Below are 19,837 nucleotides of genomic sequence, written 5' to 3'. Positions count from 1 at the left end.
AAAGCAAAGATCTCATTAGTGTAAGGGGCCCAGAAAACTGGGTAGCAAATATTTGTCGATTTATATTAGAAACCCCTATTACATCCTGGGGTTGTGACTGTATGGCTCCATGGGGAACTCAAATTGGATCAAATTTGTCTTAATCGCCACTGCAGCACAACCCACCCTGAAACCCACCCTGAAACTAACCTGGAAAACAGAATCACCTGTGTGGGTGGATCAGTGACCCTTGCCAATGGAAAAGTTGTGCCACCTTAATGACTTAGTTCAGGAACAATTAAGTGCAGGAAATATCGTACCTACCACCAGTCCTTGGAACTCCCTGATGTTTGTTATTTTAAAGAAAAGTGGTAAATGGCGACTTTTACATGATCTCCGACACATTAATGATGCCATGGAGGATATGGGTACGTTACAGCCAGGAATGCCTTCCCCAACAATGATTCCCCAAAACTGGCATCTTGTAATAATTGATCTAAAGGATTGGTTTTTTACCATTCCCTTGCATCCAGATGATGCACCTAAATTTGCCTTCTCTGTTCCCAGTATTAATGTTAGTGAACCTGCAAGACGGTACCACTGGGTTGTTTTGCCACAAGGCATGAAAAATAGTCCCACGATGTGTCAGTGATTTGTTGCAAAGGCTTTGAGCCCTGTTAGAACGCAGGTCCCCCAGGCTGTTATATATCATTATATGGATGACATCCTTATAGCAGCAGAAACACAGGAGATGATGGAAAAGGCTCTTGCTTTAACCAAAGACTCAGTATCTCAAATGGGGTGACAAATAGCACCTGAAAAGGTACAGCGACCATCACCGTGGCAGTACCTGGGGTGGAGAATTTGTGAAGAGACCATTGTCGTGCAACAGGTTAAACTTAAAACTGATGTTAAGACTTTAAATGATTTACAGAAACTGTTGGGACGCTTTACTGGCCATGGTCCTCAGTGCGACTCACTAATGCTTCAAGGTACTTTGGGTTTTGCTTTTTACATGGAGTCTTTGAGAGGTTTGAGTAATCTTCTCTCAGTACCTGAGGGTCAAGGACTCAGCACCAAATACACAATGGGCTCATTAAAAGAAAGCAAGCCCTAAGAAGCCATGTCTCTTCTTCCTGTAATTTTCTTCAAGTCTTGTACAGATAATTAGAGCAGTTTCCTAGTGTAGTTATGGATGAGTATTTCAAAGAGTTTCGAATAAAAATTATATTGGCTTTGCAAGGGTGTATTTTATTAATTTTCAGTGTAGAGAAGAGGTGATGGCAGCATTCTCCAATAGATACTGATCCACGGTCTCTCCTAAGGACGTCTGGACAGGTGGAAAATCAGTTCCTTGAGGTCTGACACAGAATTGACAACCTTCCCCCTCACTTTGCCAATGCCACCATTTCTCTCATTGTCCTCCTGGGAGTTTTCCTTACATCAGACTTCTCCACTGCTCTCTGCAGCTGGAATTACAGCTCCTTTGCACCAGCTCCCACTTGCTTTCCTTAGAGAACTGGCTGCACACAGGCACAGATTCTTTTTCCTAATTACAAGCTAAGAAAAGTAAAGCAAGCTAAAGTTTCATCAGCAGTAAAACTAATTCCAGAATCATATGCTAAGTACAAGTATCTCTAATGAGTTTGCCTTTTGACAAGGGAAAATCTTATCAGAAATGTTTTAGGTAGCTAGATTGAAAAAGATAGATATACACAAAATTAAAGAGTTGGCTAAGGAGGCAATTAGACTATTGAAAACCAGGCAAAGTTTTAACTCCCTGGTGTCAAAGCAGCAACTGGATAGGTGAGTGGTATCTGAATGAACAAAGAGTACGGGGAGGAGAAAAACAGAGAATCGTGGAAAGGGTGTTTCCTAAGATAGTTGTCATCTGAAAAGGTGACTTTTTAGAAATGGTCTTTGTATCACGGACAGTTGCAAACATATGAAAGAACAGAGAAATTAAGTGTATGGTATAACAGTCCACTTGGGTGAAATTTCTGGGCACCTAAAAGAGAGGAAGTGTCCAAATGCATTCAGCAGGGACTTCCCAAGGGTAAATCATGCCTCACCAACCTGATTGCCTTCTTGATGAAGTAACTGCTTTTGTGCATGAGGGGAGAACAGTGCGTGTCATGTACCTCCACTTCAGGAAGACTTTGGACATGGTCTCCCTCAATACTCTTGTACCCAAGTTAGGCCATTCAGTCTGGATGGGTTGACAAAGAGATGGGTAGAACACCAGTTGGATGATGGGGAGGAGGCCACAGTGGTGAAGGGATCATACCCTACCTGGAGGGCAGTGGGACATACTGGGGCATGATGGGGCAGCACAGAGGACTCTTCTGGGAACTCAGCAGTTTAACACTATTAATTCATGGAGTTATTCAGACAATCCTAGACTCATAGACCAGCCCGGATTGGAAGGGACCTCGACAGGTCATCTAGTCCAAGCTTTTGTGCAAAAGGGATCCTACATGAGACTATCTAGCACCCTGGTAAATTGCTTCTTGAAAACCTTGAGTGGTGAGGACTCCATAATGTCCCTTGGGGGGTTTCTTCCAGTCAATGACTGTTCTCACTCCTTTGGACTAGCTCCAGTCCATCTGAGTCTTTCTTTTATTTTGGGAACCAGAACTGTACACAGTACTGCAGGTGTAGCCTGACAAGCGCTGAGCAGAGTGGGATGATCCAGTCCCTGTGCCTGCTAGTAACACCCCTGCGGATGCAGCCCAGGAGCCTGTTGGCCATTGTTGCTGCAGCGTTGCACTGCTGGCTCATCTTCAGCTTGCTGTCCACCAGGAACAGGTCCCTTTCAGAGCAAGGCTGCTCCCAGCCACACAGATCCTGGCCTGTACTGGGCTTTTTGGTTATTCCCATCCAGGGGCAGGACTTTTCTAAACTTCAGGCTAAATCCCTTTGTTAAACTTCATCCTGTTCTTGCTGGCCCAATGGATAAGGAAGAAGTTCCTGACAAAAATCAAGCATGAAGAGGCAGCACAGACAAGGTGGAAGCTGGCTGCCTTCCAGCCTCCAATGTTCCATGACTCTGTGCTGGAGAGATGTTTGTGTGTGTGTGTGTGTGTGTGTGTGTGTGTTTGTCTGTGTGTGGTGGTACTGGAGGGATGAGGGGTTCCCAGGGCCAGCTCCTAGAAAGGTAGAGAGTGTAAGATCAGCTCCTGGAGAGATCACGACTGTATGCATGTCTATATAGGCCTGTGTTTTCTACTCCCACAGCCCAGCATACAAACAGCCCAAATCTCATTTCCCCTTTCTCTCTGCTGGGGGTTGTTGTGGTCCAAGTGCAGCACCCGGCATATGGCCTTATTGAAACTCCTCCAGTTAGCCTCAGCCCATCGCTCCAGCCTGTCCAGGTCTCTCTGCAGAGCCTCCCTACCCTCAAGCAGATCAACACTCCCACCCAACTGGGTGTCATCTGCAAACTTACTGAGGGTGCAATCGATCCCCTTGTCTAGATCATCAATAAAGATGTTAAACAGGAGTGGCCCCAAAACCGAGCCCTGGGGGACACCACTCGTGACCAGCCGCCAACTGGATTTAACTCCGTTCACCACCACTCTTTGGGCCTGGCCATCCAGACAGATTTTTACCCATCAAAGCGTGCGATCATCCAAACCTCGAGCAGCCAGTTTTGCCAGGAGAATGTTGTGGGAAGCAGTGTCAAAGGCCTTACTTAAGTCAAGGTAGACAACATCCACAGCCTTTCCCTCATCCAATAAGCGGGTCACCCTGTCGTAGAAGGAGATCAGGTTTGTCAAGCAGGACCTGCCTTTCATAAACCCATGCTGACTGGGCCTGATCATCTGGTTGTCCCACACGTGTTGTGTGATTGTACTCTGGATGAGCTGCTCCATCAGCTTCCCAGGCATCAACATCAAGCTGATAGGCCTGTAATTTCCTGGATCATCCTTCAGACCCTTCTTATAGATGGGCGTCACATTGGCCAGTTTCCAATCTGTTGGGACCTCCCCGGTCAGCCAGGACTGCTGGTAAATGGTGGAAAGTGGCTTGGCGAGCACCCCAGCCAGCTCCTTCAGCACCCTCGGGTGTATCCCATCCAGTCCCACAGACTTGTGTGTGTCTATGTGATGCAGTAGGTCACTGACTGTCTCCTGGATTGTGGGGGGAGTCGTTCTCCCAGTCTCTGTCTTCTGGCTGAGGAGGCTGGATTCCCTCAATACAACTAGTCTTGTTATTAAAGACTGAGGCAAAGAAGGCATTAAGGACCTCAGCTTTCTCCTCATCACTTGTTACCATGTTTCCTCCTGCATCTAGCTGGGGATGCATACTCTCCCTGGCCTTTCTTTTGCTACTGACAGATATACTTACAGAAACATTTCTTGTTATCCTTGATTGCTGAAGCCAGGGTAATTTCCAGCTGGGCTTTAGACCTCCTGATTTCTGCCCTGCATAACCTCACAGCATCTTTCTAATCACTGTGAGTGGCTAGCCCCTTCTTCCAAAGTCTGTAAAGTTTCCTTTTCTCCCTGAGTTTCAGTCAAAGCTCCCTGTTCAGCCAGGGTGGTCTTTTCTGCTGGCTTCTCTTACAGCACCTGGGGACCACCTGTTCCTGAGCCATTAACACTTCCTTCTTAAAGAGTGCCCAGCCTTCCTGGACCCTTTAGGATCGTCTCCCAAGGGATCCTTTCAAGCAGGTGCCTAAACAAGTCAAAGTCAGCCCTTTTGAAGTGCAAGATGTCAGTTCTGCTTAGCCCTCTCCTAGCCTCTCTAAGAATAGAGAACTCTGTTATTTCATGATCACTGTGTCCTAGTTGTCTTCCGACCGCCACATCATCCACCAGTCCTTCTCTGTTCACAAAGAGGAGATCCAGCAGGACACCTTCTCTGGTTGGTTCTCTCACCAGTTGCGTCAGAAAGTTGTCTCCCTCACATTCCAGGAATCTCCGGGACTGGTCCCGCTGTGCTGTGTTGTATTTCCAGCAGATGTCTGGGAATTTAAAGTCTCCCACAAGAACAAGGGCAAGCGATCGTGAGATTTCTCCTAAATACCTATAGAATATTTCATCCACCTCTCTGTCCTGGGTGGGTGGCCTATAGCAGACTCCTACTACAACATCTGCCCTGTTGGCCTTCCCCCTGATTCTAACGCAAAGACATTCTACCCCGTCTTCACTACACTTGTGCTCAAAGCAATCATAACAGTCCCTAACATACAGCACCACCCCACCACCTCTCCTTCCTTGTCTGTCCCTCCTAAAGAGCTTGTAGCCCTCAACAGGCACACTCCAGTCATGGGAGACATCCCACCATGTTTCTGTAATAGCCACAACATCATAATTTTCCTGTTTCATCATGGCTTCAAGCTCCTCCTGTTTGTTACCCATGTTGTGTGCGTTGGTATACATGCACTTCAGATGGGCTGATGTTTTGCCCCCTTCCCCCTTCAGATCTAGTTTAAAGCTCAGTCAATGAGCCCAGCTAACTCCTGCCCCAAGATCCTCTTCCCCCTCTGGGACAGGTGCATTCCATCTAATGCCAAAAGTTCTGGTGCCCTGTATACCAACCCAGGATTGAAAAATCCAAAGCCCTGACGGTAACACCAAACTTGGAGCCAGAAGTTCATCTGTTGAGTTCTCCGGAGAAGTAGTCAGTCCTGCATTGGGGGGAACAATAACTTCTATTGATCCTCAGGTGTAAGAATTCAGGAAAGGAATGCAAGAGACTGGCATGACAGAGTGGAGACCTGCTGGTCAAAGTAAAGGGCAAGAAGGAAATGCACAGGCAGTGACAGCAGGGACAGTTACCCTGGGACGAGCAGAAGGACACGGCCCGGCTGTGTACGGATGGGGTCAGAAAGGCCAAGGCTTGGCTGGAGCTGAACTTGGGAAGGGACGCAAGGCATAAGAAGGGCTTCTATAGGTACGTCAGCCTGAAAAGGAAGGCAAAAGAAAGTGTACCCTCATGATGAACAGGACTGGCAAACTAGTAACAACAGATGAAGAGAAGGCTGATGTACTCAACAAGATTTTTGCCTCAGTCTTCACTGGTAACCTCTTTTCCCACACCTCTTGAGTGGACGGACTGCAAGGCATGGACTGGGGGAGCAAAGACCCTCCCACTGTAAGAGAAGATCAGGTTCAGGACCACCTGGGGAACCGAACATACTTAAGTCTGTGGGACCTGACAAGCTCCATCCCTAGAGTCCCGAGGGTATTGGCTGATGTAGTTGCCAAGACACTCTCCATAAGTTTTGAAAAGTCATAGCAGTCAGGGGAAGTCCCCGGTGCCTGGAAAAAGGGAACCACAGAAACCATTTTAAAAAGGGCAGAAAGGAGGACCCTGGGAACTAGCGACTGCCAGCCTCACCTCTGTGCCTGGGAAGATCATGGAACAGACACTCCTCGAAGCTGTGCTGAGGCACATGGAGGACAGGGAGGTGATTCAAGACAGACAACGTGGTGTCATCAAGGGCAAGTATTGCCTGACCACCCTAGAGGTCATCTATGAAGAAAGTGACTCAGTGGATGAGGGAAGAGCTACAGATGTCATCTGTGTGATGTCATCTGGGTGATGTCATCTGTGTACAGCATTTGGCACAGTTCCCCACAACATGTCCAGCTGTCAGAGGTACTCTGTCCACCCCCTCTCACAACCCCAAGGTGCCTGGGCCCTTCCATGTGCAGCTGCCCCATGCAGGAAGCTGGACTGATGCCAAGCAAGGTGGTTGAATCCACACCGGATGTGGGGGTGACTCTGTTGCCAGGGCTGGTGTCTCTGGGAAACCTGGCTTTGCCCTGGGGGCTCTAGGTGTGGGTGCTGGGGGTGTGCGAGGAGGAGTCCTGAGAGGGATAAAAATGCCCTTCACCTTTTCCAGCTTTACCCAGCACTCACCACACTGCAGAAGAAGATCAAGGTCACTGTGCTACCATGGCCCTGCTCTTCCCCAACCTCCTACATGCCCTAGAAGATGCTCAAGTGAGTCCCCAGTGCCACGGGGAGGGGCTCAAGGCTGGGGATGGGTCCTGGCTGCATGACATCAGCTCTCCTGCAGAATGAAATCATAGTGGGGAGCATGAAACCCCTTGGCTTGGCCTCTCCCTTTCCCAAGCAAGGGGCTCCTGCAGGCTCCCCTGCACCTCCAGCCCCTGGCAACGCAGCTTTCTCCCCTCCACAATTCCATCTCTTCCCCCTGCTTCCCCCACAATTAATATTCTTGTGCCCAGAGCCTGAGTTCCTGTCAGAATGGTTGGACCCGTCTCTTCCCAGGGAGTGCCGCCACAGATTTCTTGTCCTGATGCCACCACATCCCTCTCTTTTGTGCAGCCCCATCCCATTGTTTTTGTCCCCTCATACATCTCATGCCCAGGATCTCTTTCATGTCCTATCTAGGGTCCCCAAATGCCCTTTGATCCCTCCCAATGCCTTTCTTTCAATCTTTCCCCTCAGTCCTTTGCTTTTCATCCTGTTCACTGCAGTAGTGTCCCCAGATCACCTGCTTTGAACTCCCACTCCCAAATGCTCTCCCAATCTTTTTGTCCTCTGAAGTCCTCTTCCTTCTCTCCCTACCAGCCATTGTGCTTGAAGTTACCATGTCCTCTCCACTTGAATTCCTTTCCCCTCACTTTCATCCCACACAGTCCCATCCCTTCAACACACTCAGCCCAGTCCCTTGGGGTCCACTAATTAACCCCAGTTCCCTGTCTTTGGGTCTCCCTCCACTTCAACCCCATCTTCTTTGGAGGACCCTAATTCCCCACACTCTCCTTGTCTCCATCCCCACCCCTGGTCCTTGCATGGACAGGTATTGCAGCTGACACTTGGAGGAACGGGGCCGGGCAGAGCAGAAGGGATTTTCCTGCTCAGACCAGGGGGAAGCCTTGGGCCTGGGGGGACTGGAGACACCTGTGCCCCACCCCCAGCCCCACCAAGATTCAATCCAAACCACCCCTTTGTTCTTCTTCCCTAGACATTCTTTGAAGCAAGTGGAGGTTATGGCGTGCTGGTAAGTTGTGGGGTGGACTTGGAGGCATCTAGTCTGAGGAACTGGAGGGCACTTTGGTCCTCCCATCCCTTGCTGGTACTGGGGACATCCCAGTGAGCAGTGAGGTCTCACGGTCTCTCTAACAGGGTGTGTCCTGGTTTTGGCCTGGATAGAGTTAACTTTCCTTGGGCTGAGAGGGAGCACAGCTGGAGGGCCAGGTCTGGATTGATCCTTGGAGTATTCCACATCATGTGACGTTATACTCAGTATATAGGTGGACACATGTTCTCTCATGCCTCATGTTTCCAGGTCAGTGTGGTGGGATTTTGTGGTGCAGTCAGATCGCTGCTGTGGGGGGGTGGGCTGTGTACCTGTCGCCACACTCAGTAAGCCACTGCTGTATTTTACCTGTTTTGGACTTACTATTGTTACCGTTGGTTTTGTTGCTATTACTAAATTATTTATTTATTCAACCTACAAATTTCTTCTTTTGTCCTTCCCCTATTTCACTGGGGGGAGGGTGGGGGAAGTAAACAACTGTCCACATGGCCATTGGCTACCAGCTGAGTTCAAAACACAACAGGGTGTATTTAAGAAGGTAGGTACCATGAGTTCTGCTGGCCTCAGACCCTCCACTCCCATGGCCATGACACTCCAGGGCATCCCAGTGTGCCCCAGTAAAACCCTGGGTTTTACCACCTAACCCTCCAAAGCCCTCGTTCCCACACTCTGACCCCATCACCCGTGCTTTTGATCCTGGTGCAGCAAGCCATGCAGATCTCACCCCTTGAAGTGTTATTTTGTGTTGCTCCTGTGAGATCTTTCAGTGTTTTCTTACAAGGAAAACAATTGTAGTCATCACTTCTACTGCCCCAAAAAGAGGATCTTCACATGGGCATTTGTTGCTGCAGTTTTGTATAAAGGTAAGGACATTCAGATGGCCTGATCGCCAGTGGCAGATGAGAGCTTCCTGCACTCTTCTCTTTTACAAACAAGTTTAACTTGCGACCGAGGGATACACTCAGCCCAACAGGGCCTGAAGCCCAAGCTGTACATGGAGCACAGCCCAGCCCAGACCAGACCTGGGTCTACTCAGGTTTACTGTTATGAGGATCAGTGACTCCTCAATGCATGATAATCTTCTGGTCAGGATCAACGAACCTCCTGATGAAGGATAGCAGGAGGATGAAGTCTCCTTTAGACAACTGAAAGAAGGGACACAAATTTAGGCCCTGGTAATCATTGAGGACTTTGAAGACCATGGACCTCTGCTAAAAGCCCTTGATTGAAGGGAAGGTGGAAAGTGATCCCTGTCTCAACATGGGGGAATGCTCTCCTGGACTTGTTTTTCACAAGAAGACAGGGCGGGACTGGTGGGAGATGTGGAGGGCATCTGTGGCTACAGTGCAAGTGAAGGTGGCAGGGTTGAAAACCCTGAGGGAAGTGAGCAAGAGAAATTGTAGCAGTACTGAGTAGAGAAGAAGGATCACCTCCACCAACCTGCTGGCAGAGCTCTTCCTAATGCAGCCCAGAAAGCCATTGGCCACCTTTGCTGCAAAGGTGCAAAACCTGGAGAAGAGACAGCTTTGGGGAGACCTAATAACAGCCTTCCCATATCTTCTTGGGTGTCACCATGAAAATTCAGCCAGGCTCTTCACTATTGTGCATGATGAGAGGATGAGGGCCAATGGACATCAGCTGAAACAAGGGAGGAAAAACTTTCTCCTCATCAAGACGGTCAAGCACTGGAGCAGATGAGCAGATTTCCCAGAGAGCTTGTGTCATTGTCCTGGTTTAACCAGGATAGGGTTAAGTTTCCCCAGCAGTGGGGGGGAGCTCTAGCCGGGTTATTCAGATACCATGCGGACGTCACATCCTGGCAGGTCACATTTTTCCTGGCGCGGGAGCGCAGTGCACTCGTGGTTTTGTACATCGTGCTTCAAACTGCTGCATTTGGTAGCTATTTTGCTCTGTTCATTGCTATCACTATTACTGTTATTGTTATTGTTGTTGTTTGTTGTGTTGCTATTGCATTATTGTATTAAACCTTTCCTTATTTCAGTCTTGAGGCTTTGTATTTCACTCCCTTTGTGGGGGAGTGGCAGCGGCTGCGTGGTCTCAGACCCCGGCAGGGACTAAACCACCACAGTCATCTCCATCCTTGGAGGTTTTCAAGGTGAAAATGAATGGAGCCCTGAGCAACCTGCTGTGACCCCATAGGTGACTATGCTGTGAGCAGGAGATTGGCCTAGAAATCTCCTCAGATCCCTTCCAGCATGAATGATTCTGCATTTTGATCCACCATGGATCTTTCCTTCATGATGGGAGGGAAATCACTCAGGTTCCTGGTGGCCACAGAAGTCACTGAGTAAGTTTGATCAGATGATCTGTGAATTTCTTGATGCAGGGCTTCTTGGCAGGTACCTCCAACAGCCCTGATCATTTCCATTGCTTCACCTTTTCTTGTCTTTTCCTGCTCAAAATTTCTTCCCCTTGACCTTCCTTGCACCCTCCCATGCAAATAGCCCATCTCTATTTGCCTTTTCCTCTCTGGTCTTAGTTTAGCTCCCTTTGTAATTTCATTTGGTGTTTCTGAACTTGTCACCATGGGAATGTGTACCTTGGTGAACAATATCATTGAAGAGGTGCCTCCTTTTATTATCTGTTGTGTCCTGAAATTCCTCATGCTGTTATCTTGTCAGAGTCATCACATGTCAGGGTGAGCCATCTGCACGCACACATTAACAGCTGGCCCAATGGATCTTCATTCCTGGGGGACCCTGAAAATCTCTGGGGTTCAGTCAGCAGAAACCTCATGAAGCTTTACAAGGCCAAGTGGCCAGTCCTGCATTTGGGGACGGAATAACCCCATAGATGAGGGTACACTAGGACCTGACTGACAGAGTGACCCCAATGAGAAGGGCCTGGGCATCACTAGGGATGCCATACAAGGCAGAGGTGCATGTCACCGTGAGTAAGGCCAGCTGCCTGTGGGGCTGTGTTAGGGGGCATGTGGCCAACTCAGACAAGGGAGTGATCATCAGCACTGTTGTGGCATCATGACTAGTGTGTCTGGGAGTGGGGCTCCCTGTTCTGAAGGAACGAGGAGGAACTGGAGAGGTTCCAGAGCAGCTCTGCCAGGACAGGTTTTGGGGCCTTTGTGGAGAGCTGAGAAACCTGGGCTTCTTTAGCCTGGTGAGGTGGAGCCTCAGGGCACTGTACAAATAGCCTGAAACTGCTTGAAGGGGGGTTTCCGAGATGATGGAGTATTTCTTAGTAGTCAGAAGAGAAGGAAATCTCAACAAAGTTTATCTTGGAAGATTCAGACTGCATTTGAAGAAAAAGCAATCTCACTCAAATGGTAGCATTGTGGTGCAAGAGATCACCCAGAGGGAGTCAGGATCAGCCCATGGCTTTGTCTTTCAAGGAACAGCCAGTGAGGGTGGAGAGATATCAGTGAAGATATGGAAATGCTGAGGTAGGAGCTAGGTGGAAATGCAAGATGGGTGTCTGCAGCCTGGAGGGAAAGCATTGCAGGCATGGGACAGTGTAGGACAGCCTGCATTTGAGATGGTCAAGGGCTCTGGCAAGGCAAAAAAGCCCAACAGGACCAAGGTCTTTCTCCCCTTGGCTATGGCAGTTGCCCCTGCAACTGAGGCCTATCAGGCAAAACTTTATTTTAAAGGCTCTGGTCTCCGTTTCTTCTTCACCATTGCTTGGGGAAGACGGGAGTTGTTGTGCAGTTTTCCTACACTTGACATTGCTCACCCCACTGCCCTCAGGAAGAGCCCTGAGCCACACATGAGGGTCAGCATCTCCTTCCCAGGGCCTGAGGGTCAGGGTTTGGTCTTTGTTCTTCATAAAACAAACCAAGGTGTTTTGCAGCACTTCAGCCACCTGCACAGTGCCTTTACCTACCTGCAATCACAGCCTCCAATTATCTGCTCTAACAAGTCCTTGGAGAGGCTTTGTCAGTAGTGGCCTCAGTGGGGCCAATCAGTGCTTCTGGGTACTCTGGGATTGCTTCTGACTTTGACTTCTTGAGTATTTTCTTCAATTTCCTCTCAGTATCTGCAATTCATGGACTCAGGGCCAAATACACCATGGAGCTCATTAAAACAGAGAAAGCCCTAACAAGCTATTTCTCTTTCTTTAGTTTTCTTGAAGTCTTCAAGGCTTGTACAGCTAATTGGAGTAATTCCATAGTGTAGTTAAGACGGAAGATTTCAAAGAGGATCTAATAAAAATTATTTTTATTTTAATGGTTATTTTTATTTACTTTTCAGATTAGAGAAAAGGTGATAAAAGCCTTCTGCAATTGATATTGATCCAGATGGTCACCTCAGGAGGTCTGCACAGCTAGGAAAAACAACCCTTGAGGTCTGGCACTGTATGGACAACCTTGCTCCTCACTTCCCCAGTCTCACCATTTCTGTCGCTGGCCAGCTGGGATTTACATCACTTTTCCTTACTTCAGATTTCTTTCACTGCAGTCTGCAGCAGGAGGTTACAGCCCCATTGCACCATCTCCCACCCACTCTCCTTAGAGAACTGGTTACACACAGGCACAGAAGGATTTCTCCTATTTGCAAGCAAAGAAAAATGAAGCATAATCAAGTTTCATAAACAATAAAGCACACTCCTCAACCATATACTAAGTACACGATATCTCTAATGAGGTTGTCTTTCGACAAGGGATAATCTTATGAGAAATATTTTAGCTACATAGATACAAAAAGGTAGATATAAACATAATGAAAGATTTGGCTAAAGAGACAATCAGACTATTGAAAGACAGGCAAGGTTTTAGTCCCTGAAGCTCAAAGCAGTAGCATAAGTGAGAGGTGTCTGAATGAACAAAGAGTAATGGAGGGAGAAAACTGGAGAATAACGGAAAAGGCCTTTGCCTAGGCAGGCAACATCTGAAAAGGTGACTCTAGAAATGGTCATTTTACCAGGGCAGGTGAAAATGTATGAAAGATTAAAGAAATTAAGTACACTGTATAACAGGCAGCATAACGGTAATGAAGTTCCAGGGGAAGATCTACATTTCTTTGGAATATCCCTTTTGAAATGTGAAGGAATTGGTAGAGTCCTCTTGAGAGCAAGGACAAGCCAATGTTGCATCCATACTTGAAAGAGAGCGAATGTGCCACCCAGGGAGCCACCAACTGCACAAGGTCACTTTGGTGAGGAGCGTGCCATCAGTTAGAGTCCTCTTGGGTGACATTTCTGGGCACCTAAAAGAGAAGAATGTGTCCAAATGCAGTCACCATGGACTTCCCAAGGGTACGTACTGGGACATAAGTGGGGCAGCACAGGGAAATCTCCTGAGCCCTGTTCACTTTAACACCTGTATCTATGACCCAGAGGAGTCACCATGTTCAACAAGAACAAATGCTGGATTCTGCACCAGGGTGTAATAATGCTGGACACAAGTATAGACTGGGAGGGCAGAAAGGGATCTGGTGGTGCTGGTCGACAGTGAGCTCAAGAGGAGTCAGCAGTGTGCCCTGGCAGCCAAGAGGCCAGTCAAGAGAGGTGATCATCCCGCTGTAGTTAGCACTGATATGGCCTCACCTTGAGTACTGTGTGCAGTGCTGGGGCCCACAATTGCAGAAGGATTTGAAGGTCCTTGAATGAATCCAGAGGGGGGGCAACAAAACTGCTGAAAGAGCTGTAAGGAATGTCACATGAGGAGCGACGGAGGACTTGGTGTTTGTCTAGTTTGGAGAGAAGGATGTTTAGGAGTGACCTCATGGCTCTCTGCAGCTTCCTGAGGAGGGCATGTGGAGATGGAGGTGCTGAGCTCTTGTCATGGTATCCAGTGACAGCACGCATGGGAATGGTTCAAAGCTGCATCAGGGGAAGTACACACTTGACATTAGGAAAGATTTCTTTACCAAGAGGTCAGTGGAACACTGGAACAGGCTTCCTAGAGAGATGGTTGACACCCCAAGCTTGTCAGTGTTTAAGAGGCATTTGGACAATGCCCTTAATAACAGGATTTATCTTTTGGTCCACCCTGAACTGGTCAGGTGTTTAGACTAGATGGTCATTTTAGGTCCCTTCCAACTGAACTATTCTATTCTATTCTATTCTAGTCTAGTCTAGTCTAGTCTAGTCTAGTCTAGTCTAGTCTATTCCAGTCTAGTCTATATTCCTGTACAGGGTGGATCCCTCCAGCAGCTGGACTCAGACACTCACTCTTCTCAGTAGCTGCCCCTGGATACCAGCCTCCCCAGTTGCAGGCACCTGGACATACAAGCCCTCGAGGCCGCAGCCCTATTCCAGATGCTGGTACAAACCACTCCAGTCACGCACAAACTCTTAAGTTCACTCACTCCAGTCTCTCAGCTGCTGGCACTAATGACATGTGGTCTGTCTAACACCCCTCCCCTCCTCCTGCTCCAGTTGCTGCACTCACACCTCCATGATCACACGTTCACACAGAAGAGAGATACGTCGCAGAGAAAGGAGTTAGAAATTAAGTTTAAGGAGAAAACAGGACAGACTACCTTGGTCGGGGTCCTCCCCTAAACATCCTCTAATAAGTCCTGTACAATCCAAAAATGCTCTTCCCCTGCATCCCATCATATGTCCTACACCCCTAGGCAACAATGCCCTTAGTCCAAATGCTGATCCAGAGCTGCTCTCAGTGGCTCATCTTGGCGAGTGTCACACCTGGACAAGAGGGCTGGTGGGTCTCCCAGGGCAGCCCTGGAAGGAGCTGGGACAAGATGTTCATTCCTCAGGATCCTATAAATTGGGATCCCACCTGCCACTGTGCCTCTGGGCTCTTCTCAGTTTGTGCAGATGGGCTCCTGATGAGCTGCTGGCTCTGCTGTTATGTGCCTGGGAGCAGCTGGGGCAGGGTGTTAACTGAGTTACTCCTCCTGCCATTGTTGGTGCCGCCTTTGTGTGTGCAGGTGAGCTTTTTACTTCACCTGACACAACCCAACAAGAACAGAAATCTCCTGAGGCATCTGTATTTGGAGGTGACACACCTATGCACTGGTATTATTTAACAGATGAGAGCAGATCACTGGAATTGCTGTCCAGAAATGCACCATGATTAGGGGAAAAACTGTAGTGTCACACGGGCAATGGCTTCATTCAGGGCCAGGATCACAGTCTTGTTTCTAAGACTGTAGATGAACAGATTTAAGAATGGGTACAGGGCAGTGTTCAGCAAAGCTACAAATCTGTTTGTCTCCAAGGAAACATCTTCTCAAGGACGCACACAGAGAGCAATGCAGCTCCCATATGCAATGGCCAAGGTGGTGAGATGGGAAGAACACGTAGGAAAAGCTTTTTTCCTCCCAGAGGCTGCTGGAAGGTGTAGAATACAGAAAAGGATGCCCATGTAAAATGCCAGAGTTAAACATAAGGAAGCCAGTAGGCCAACTGATATTAAACCAGAGTCTATTTTCCAAAGCAGGCTGCTGTCAGAGCAGGACAACTTGAATAAGGGGGAGTGGTCACAAAAGAAATGGTGGATCTTGTTTGAGCCACAGAAAGTCAGCTGGTAGAGGAGGACCAGACGGTAACTCGAGAGTGTGACGCCCATGACCCAAGCAGCAGCAGCCAGGTGGATGCAGAGCTGAGGCTTCATGATGGCAGCGTTACACAAAGGCTGGCAGACAGCAACACAGCGGTCAAAGGACATGACAACAAGGAGAACGAACTCTGTACTGCCCAGGACAAAATAAAAATAAGATTGAGCAAAGCAGCTGATTTGCTTCTGCTAGATATCTTCTATGATATGCCCAGGCACAGAGGTGAGGCTAACAGGCTGCTAGTTCCCAGGGTCCTCCTTTCAACCCTTTTTAAAAATGGATGCAGTGGTTCCCTTATTCCAGGCATCAAGGACTTCCCCTGACTGCCATGACTTTTCAAATATCCCGGAGAGTGGCTTGAAAACTACATCAGCCAATTCCCTCAGGACTCTGGGATGCATCTCATCAGGTCCCACAGACTTATGTATGTTCTGTTCCTCAGCTGATCATGAACCTGATCTTCTCTTACAGTGGGAGGGTCTTTGCTCTCCCAGTCCCTGCCTTGCCGTCCATCCAGTTGAGAGGTGTGTCAATAGAGGTAGTGTACTGGGTCTGGCTGAGTCAGAATTGGTTTTCCCCTGTAGCAGCCCTCATGGTGCTGTGTTTTATGTTAGGAGCTGGCAGGGTGTTGATAGCACACTGGTGTCGTGGCTACTGCTGAGTAGTGCTTACACAACACCAAGGCTCTTTCTGACATTTCCCCCCCCCAGTGGGATGGGGTGGGCAAGATCTTGGAAGGGGACACAACCAGGACAGCTGACCCGAATTGACCAAAGGGATATTCCAGTCCATATGACGTCTGCTCAAGTATAAAGCTGGGAAAAAGGAGGAAGGGAGGGGGGTCACCCTTGGTCCTCCGAGGCAACTACTACGCGTATTGGAGCCCTGCTTCCTGAGAAGGCCCGACATCACTTGTTAATGGGAAGTACAGAAAAAATCTGTTTTCTTTTTTTTTGCTTCCTCACGCGGACCTTTGCTTCACTTTGCTTACATTAAAACTGCTTTTGTTTTACCCACAAGGGTTGGTTTTTTTTCCTATCCTATTTTCTTTCCCCTCTTTGCCTTGTTGAGAAAAAAAGGGGAAGGGGGGGAAGTGATAGAGCGACTTGGTGGGTACCTGGCATTTAGCCAAGGTCAAACCACCACAGGTAGCCAGTGAAGACTAAGACAAAAATATTGTTCAGTACCTCAGACTTCTCCTTCTCCACAGTTACTAGTTTGCCAGTTTTGCTCATCAGGGTGATGCATTTTCTTTGACCTTCCTTTTCAGGCTGATATACCTGTAGAAGCCCTTCTTCTTATTCGTGACATCCCTTTGCCAATTTCAGCTCCAGCCGTGCCTGGGCCTTCCCGACCCCATCCCTACACAACCGGGCAGTGTCCTTCTGCTCATCTGAGGGTAACTGTCCCTGCTGCCACTGCCTGTGCATTTCCTTCTTGACCTTTACTTTGACCAGCAGGTCTCCAGTCAGCCATGCCAGTCTCGTGTCTTCTTTTCCTGATTTCATACACCTGGGAATCGATAAAGTTTATTGTTCCCCCCAATGCAGGACTGACCACTTCTCATTCTAAAACTTGAGAAGTTTCTGTTGGCCGAGTCCCAGAGTTTCTCAAAGGCCTCCTGGACTGAAACAACATTCTGCGAGCTGTCAATGTTTGTGTGCAGGTGGTTCACCCTGATTGTGGGGAGCTATCAACACCAGATCACAGTATAAGAATCTGCAGGACATCACAGCTGATAAAAGGAGTTGCTGGTTTTGTACTGACCGAGGGAGGAATCAACATGACAAGCCTCTTAGAAATACTCTAGGAGGGCAAGAAGCAAGCAAAGGCAGGGGCAGTGGGGAAAGAGGAGAGCTGGGCTGTTTGTAGAGGAATGCATGAGAATGATCAAAGAGAAGAATTTGGGAGGGAAAAGAAGGAAAAAGAAAATCAAAGGTTAAGCTCAGACATGATGAAACCTGCATCAGAGGTTTCCTGCTTAGCAGTCAATGACTCCAGTGGGACAAAATTTAACAGCTGCTTGCTCCAAACTTATGTTCGCTTACTTCCATGGTCATGGGGAACGTGAGTGCTCTCCCTGTCATCATCAAGGAAATACATGTGGTGGAAGGAAATGCACTGCTACTCAACCTGGAAGGGACCTCAGTAGGTCTGTAGGCCAAGCAAAACCACTGTCAGCGGAGAAAGGAGAAACGAGGTTTGGGCTGTTTGTATGCTGGGCTGTGGGAGTGGAAAACATAGGACTCTATAGACACGCATCCAATAGTGATCTCTCCAGGAGCTGATCTTAGACTCTCCACCTGTCCAGGAGCTGGCCCTGGGATCCCCTCATCCCTCCAAGATTCCCCGAAACAGAAAAACACACACAGACAAACACAACCACACACACACAAATGCTACAAAAAGTACACGCACACACCAATGACTATCTCCAACACAGTCACAGAACCACTGAGGCTGGAAGGCAGCCAGTTTCAACCTTCTCTGTGCTGCCTCTTCATGCTTGATTTTTCTCAGGACCTTCATTGTCATCCAAACCAGCTGCCTGCCATGTTGCTTGACTTCCTACATGTATGGATGGACTTTACTGCAGCTTGAAGAGGACACCCTTGACCATCAAACAGCTCTCCCCTCTTTTCTTCAGTGTCATATCCCATGGGATTCTTCCAAGCTGCTTCCTCAGAAGGCCAAATCCTGCTCTCCTGAAGTCCGCTCTTTTCCTTCTTCCCTTCTCACAGGAGCCTCAACTCTACTTTCTCACCCCTGACTGTTACATCCCTGACCAGCTCTTACTTGTTTCTATGTATGTTTTCCTGCAGGACAACTCCCCTCTCTGCCTCCTCAGTCACCCTTGTCAGGAAGATGTTGTCAATAAACTCCAAAAATTCCTGGATGGCTTTCACTTGGCTATATTGCCCCTTCAGCAAATATTGGGGTAGTTTAGGTCTGCCATGAGGACCAGGACTTCTTTCAGTTGAATGAAGCTTCTTCATCTACTTCCTCTTCCTCATCAGGGGGTCCACAGCAGACACCCACCCATCACAGTGTTGTTGCCATAAAGCTGGTATTAGAAAACCCTCTAAGACTCAAAGTGAGTTTTAGAAAGCAGGCACTCTTTATTTTGGTGCTGGGCACACAGGGGAGAGCTCCCTCTGAAGTGTGTGCACCGATCGTCTCAAAAGTAAAAACTTATATAGTAGCCAATCATCCATATTCAACATTATTCTGAGAAATTATTAACGTATTCAACACTTTTCCTGGAACTCATCAATATATGTAAATGTTCTTCTCGCATGCGCACTTAAGTTCTTAGGTGGTATCAGGGGTCCTCTGGTGGTCTCTGATATTCTTCGTCACGGTGCTCGCTGGTTGACCCTTACCCTTGCACATGCTCTATTTCTACTTGGTTAATTCCCATCTTCTTGATTAACTGGTACCAGTTCTGTCCAGAACAATTCTTTCTTCTCGCAAGTCACCTTAGCCAGTACCTGCCATTAAGATTTATTTTTCTCTTCTCTTCTTAACCACCGAGTTAATCTATTACAAGTATTTTGTAACTTAAATTTTCCACTAACCAGTACATATAAAAGGTCATGATATTACCATTGTACTTTAACAATTTTTTATAAAGACCTTTTATTTATTCTATGTATTGATCAGTCTGATTTGATTATATATATATCTAACAATACCTATCTGCATTTTTATCATTAATAACTTTTATTCATTCCATTTCTTGATCCTTAAATGAGGATGGTAAAGGTAGGGGGATTTCAAGCAGCATTGTTGGGGCATAACAAGTTTCTTTAGTTACATAAGACCTAACCAAATATTATAACCAACAAAGATGGTTCCTAAAGCTCATCTAGTTTCTATGATTGAATTTCACATCACACAATATTCTAACATTCTATTTCTACTACATTTAAAGCTAGTGCTTCTTATAACAGTGTTGCCCCTGACCCTTTAGCTCTCAGCTGACTCATCATCTATCCCTGGCAGAGCTCCACATGTTCTCACCGTTCTCTTCCGAAAAGGGCAACTTCCCCTCCAGGTGCAGCCCCACGGCCTTATCAGTACCAGACCCCCAGCACCCCAGAGTTTCTCCAGGAGAGGGGATTTGTAGTTCCCTGCAACTCCTCATGCTGTTCGCTTGTGAGAGACACCCCAGTCAGGGTAAGCCAGCAGCACGCAATCATGAAAAGCTGATCAAAAGGAGCTTCAGTCCGTGGGGACCTTGTGAAACTCTGGAATTGGGCAAATGGAAGTCACTTGAAGTTTTACAGGGAGAAGTGACCAGATCTGAATGGGTGGGGGGTGAATAGCCCCATAC

The 19,837-nt window shown here is 47.8% G+C and overlaps 1 pseudogene; it reads right to left on the bottom strand.

Moving 5' to 3' along the window:
• Positions 1-14,984: 14,984 nt before the first annotated feature.
• LOC141917266 (olfactory receptor 6E1-like) lies at positions 14,985-17,555 on the bottom strand (annotated as a pseudogene).
• Between the last annotated feature and the right edge of the window lie 2,282 nt (positions 17,556-19,837).

This window comes from Strix aluco, chromosome 36 (assembly GCF_031877795.1).
Source record: "Strix aluco isolate bStrAlu1 chromosome 36, bStrAlu1.hap1, whole genome shotgun sequence".
In the NCBI taxonomy this organism is placed as follows: domain Eukaryota; kingdom Metazoa; phylum Chordata; class Aves; order Strigiformes; family Strigidae; genus Strix; species Strix aluco.
This window is presented reverse-complemented; position numbering and strand designations above follow the sequence as displayed.